Source organism: Centroberyx affinis, unplaced genomic scaffold (genome assembly GCF_046629955.1).
Source record: "Centroberyx affinis isolate AG114_WGS23_722 - 3 ecotype Tasmania unplaced genomic scaffold, CSIRO-AGI_Caff_v1 ptg001799l_1, whole genome shotgun sequence".
NCBI lineage: Eukaryota > Metazoa > Chordata > Actinopteri > Beryciformes > Berycidae > Centroberyx > Centroberyx affinis.
In genome coordinates, this window is record NW_027280189.1 from 63,897 (window position 1) to 68,700 (window position 4,804).

The following is a 4,804-nucleotide window of genomic DNA, read 5'->3' on the forward strand; positions in this document are numbered from 1 at the left end:
CACACACACACACACACACACAAAACTCTGTCAGTGGTGCTGATGTTTGACGCCCTGCCAAGATTTCCTTTCTATTTTTTAGCCCTGTCTAGACCTTAATTTCTCCAGCTCAACATTTGTTTTTCTTTTCATTCTGTCTGTATTACTTTCTCTATTCATCACTCTTATTGTTTGTCTATGGCTATGATCCAAGAAAGAAAGAAAGAAAGACTCTTGACTTTTGATATATTTTAATGAAATGTCTCAACAAGACAGTGTAAAAAATGCACAGACATACCAGTAACAACAAAAAGAACACCAAATATACCAGAATGCTACAGTGACAGCAAACCACACAAGCACAATTATCACTTAAATCATACTTAACCTTTGAGTTTTTATTATAACGGAAAGCAAAGATCCAAGCAAAGAGTGCCAGAAATCTATTTGGAAGCCATATCTAAAATGTAAAAAAAAAAAAAAAATTACATCTAAGCTGATAGTTTGGTTACCTATGTCTAAAAAGAAAGAAAGAAAGAAAGATATCTGCATGTACACTGTGTGAGAAAACCCTTGTAACTCTGAACTATGGGCTTCAAACCTGCAGCAACACTCCTCTGCAGCAAACCAAACATAAAACAACGCTGCCGCAGGCTTCGCCATGCGCCTCCTCCGCGCCTCTGCCAAGAAAGGGAAAGTTCACCAGGAGCTCGCCACAAATCTTATTCACACAAATGTGCATGTGAAAAGGTGTCAGCGGAAACTTGTGGCAAAACACTTCACGGCAAACTTCTGCCATTTGTTGTGAAAGGAAGCGTGTCTCTGTGATGCGATGACAGCCGTGTGTCTTTCTGCTTTTCGCTCATGACCTCCTTTGTGTGTGGTGTGTGTGTGTGTGTGTGTGTGTGCGCGTACCATCCCCACCGTCTCTCCCCCACCTCTCATGACCCTGCCTGCTATCTGCTGACAGCTCCCTTGTTGTTTTGTTTATTTCACGTCGCCACGTATTTGTTCCATATGCATACGCATGAACACACACACACACACACACACAGAGAAATGCACACATATTCTCACACATCTTAAGCACACACACACACACACTCGAGATGCAATTTTGCCTCCCTAGCACAAGCGCTGACACGTCCCCCTTTGAGTGCTATAGCTGCCGATTTTGAAACTCAGACACACTCTCAGAAGTGAGCGTTCAAAGTCGCTACTCTTTGTAAACGCGGAGGTCTACCGCGGAAACTGGATCGGCCACGGCGGCCCTTCAGACGCTCCGTGTCAAAGCTGTTGGAGGGGTGGAGAATAAGAGAGCGGTTTAATCGAAAGTCTAATCTCCATTCTTATTACCTCCCACTTCTCTCTCCGAGTGAGTGTGTGTGTGTGTGTGTGTGTGTGTGTGTACATGTGCGTGTCAGTCTCAGAGAGGCAGATGGGCGCTGACAGCTCAGAGGGGTGTTCATCTCAACTCTTGTCACATCTGCGCTGTCACACACACACACACACACACACACTCACACAGTGGGCTCTCTTAAAGAAATACACTGAGTTTTTGGTTGATTGTCCCATTGGTCAACTTAGCCTTAGTTAATTAGTTAGTGATGAGAACAGAGACGACAAATGGGTGTGGGTAATTGTAATAAATTAACAGGTGAATATAATCAAATGAAAGCCATACAGCTGTGTATGGTAAAGCACTATATTGGTAGGAAATGCATGTGGCACCATGGGAATACTATAAATGCTGCTCCATGCTAACACTTTAGCATACACTATGTTGAATGATATGCTAAAGTGTTAGCATGGAACCTACTATCACTCAACATAGTGTATGCTAAAGTGTTATCATGGAGCCTACTGTCACTCAACTTAGTGAATGCTAAAGTGTTAGCATAGAGCCTACTGTCACTCAACATAGTGTATGCTAAAGTGTTAGTACTGTCACTCAACATAGTGTATGCTAAAGTGTTAGCATGGAGCCTACTGTCACTCAACATAGTGTATGCTAAAGTGTTAGCATGGAGACTACTATCATTCAACATAGTGTATGCTAAAGTGTTAGCATGGAGACTACTGTCACTCAACATAGTGTATGCTAAAGTGTTAGCATGGAGCCTACTGTCACTCAACAGTGTATGCTAAAATGTTAGGACTGTCACTCAACATATATGTATGCTAAAGTGTTAGCATGGAGCCTACTATCATTCAACATAGTGTATGCTAAAGTGTTAGCATGGAGACTATAGTCACTCAACATAGTGTATGCTAAAGTGTTAGCATGGAGCCTACTGTCACTCAACATAGTGTATGCTAATGTGTTAGCATGGAGTAAACACTGAAAAGCGTATTCCCTTCTCTTAGTTAGATTTGTGGGAGCTGAAATTCTATTAATAGAGAGCCTGGCAAATGGTCTGTTACATTCTGGGATATGAGAGGAGGATGGGAGCGCGCATACACACACACACACACACACACACATAGATATATTCAGGGAGAATTCGATTTTGAGTTGGGCGCACAGTAATGTAAGCAGACAGAACTGAGAGACGAAGACAGCTGAACACCACTTTAAATGTCCCTTCCCATCGATCACTTTCACCCTCTTCATCCTCCTCTTCGCCTCCTCTTTCTCCATTCCGGGGCAGCCCCGGTCGTTATTTCTTGCACAAAGCCTGGTAGGTCAGGTGAAGGATGGCTCAAGGCTTGGCGTGGTGAGGCCACGTCCAAAAGAAGGCTAGAAGGTGGAGACCTCAGACACGGGAGAATTCTTCCTATGTCTAGCTCTTCCTCCTATATGAGGGGTCTCCAACCGTGAGCCATGGAGGACAGAGAGTCTGCAGGTTTTCATTCCAGCCAAAGACCAGAGCAGGTGATTTCTCTGATTAGCACATCTTCAGCCAGAGAGGAGGATCTACTCAGTGGAATCACCTGCTGTAGTCTTTGGCTGGAACGAAAGCCTGAATACTCTCGGCCCTCCATTGGCCTATATGCTGATACAGGCTATATGCTCTTCCTATAATATATAACAGTTCCCCAAAGAAGATGCCACATCGGCTAAGATGCTCATTGGCTGTCATTCTGAGCCAAACCGCTTTTCAACAATTTTCTAAAAGTTTCAAAATCGACTAAGTGAAACCAAGCCTAGTTTAACTCCGCTTGCAGGAGTTTGCTTGTTTGTCCGATAGTTTGAATTCGCTTAAGTACAAATTATCTGGTTCTTAGCCGTTTCCATCACAGATCTGAGCCTCTGATGTCTGCAGAAACAGGGAGAAAGCACATGGAATCCGTTTAGCCACACCAAAGCCAGGATCAAACCTTGAATGCGTGGCTCTGATGGAAGTTCAGTCATTTCATCTGAGAGAATCTCTGATGCACCATTGCGATGCAGATGAAGGTGTCGCACGCATTGGATTTATTCTGCTTATGGGTTCATAATGCAGCCGTGAACTACAACCAAAAAAAACTTCTGGGAAGTTTTCCTGATGAAAGCAGCTCACCAGTGAATCAAAGTTGCAACGAAACTTTGTCGCGCTACAACCGATAACCACGGCCCATCGGTTTCATCTCCACAGCCTTGAGATCCTTCCACAGAACTCTACTCTATCTTTGTCACAATGAGCTGAAAATCAGATGTTTTTCCCCCGTGTGAAGCCAGCTGGATCACTCACAAGCCATGTTTATTTGGATAATGGTTCCTTTATAAGTTTAAAGCTGAGGAGGCCGTCACTTTCCTACTTTCCTTCCTCCATTTTCTTTCATTTTTCGCGAAGAGGAAAGCAAGGTTCATACTCATATTGAGCTCACTGGGCATATGTAACACACTATGCAACAACATGAATAATCATTGTGAAGCACCTCAAAGTTGATGAGATCCACACTGATCCACCAGAAAACGGTAATGGAGCTGCTTCATAGAAATAAGAAGAAACAGACTATACAATATAAATTAAATAAGAAACTGACCTGGAAAACCTCCAGTCATCCCAATGTTATAACCATCTTTCTGCGTTTTATCCAGGGTTGCCAACTCTTTTCCAAGGAAAGTAGCTATTGGCTGCTCAGAAAGTCGGTAGAAGTCGCCAGATGATGTCATACGATAATTTGCATATCAATATATAATGCTGCACTTGTTACGCACGCCACGGCGTAGCCCGTTTTAATAAAAGTGCTGACTCCGCCCACCCGGGCCAGTTTTGGCGTACGCCAGTAGCAATTACAAGTGGACCCTATCCTACAGTCCCTGCTGTGGGAAGCGCTGTGATCATCAGACTCTCTGGATTAGACAAGCAAGTAGAGAAAACCGGCATTATTGCCAAATGCTTTGGGATTCAACACATTAACATGCTTCCCATGGTCAGAAAAAGTCTCCAGATTTGTTGCTAGTCGCTTTTGAGAAATAAAGTCGCCAGGGGGGTCTGAAAAGTCGGCAAGTTGGCAACACTGGTTTTATCCTAGTTTTGGTCGTACTCTTGTCTGTGTTCGCCACTATTTTTTCCAAAACAAACGTAGGAACGCCTCTGATTGGCTGAATGGACGGTGACAAATCCGTCCGTCCAGAAAAAGTTCAACCCGGGTTGAAGTTCACAGACAGAAGCTCTGAAGCCACCTAGTGGGCATCGAGCGGGACGTAACGTCAAAATGCTGTGAACATTGGAAAGGGATTTCTTCCGGTTCCCTGCTGCCGCTGTGAGCTGTAGGTGAGAGAAGAGCTCCGTCTGACCTCGTGCTCCCAGAGACACTGAAGTCTAGCAGCTTGGTTTGCAATTGTCAGCTTAACTGGAAAGTGTCAGTAGTGTGTGTGTGTGTGTGTGTGTGTGTG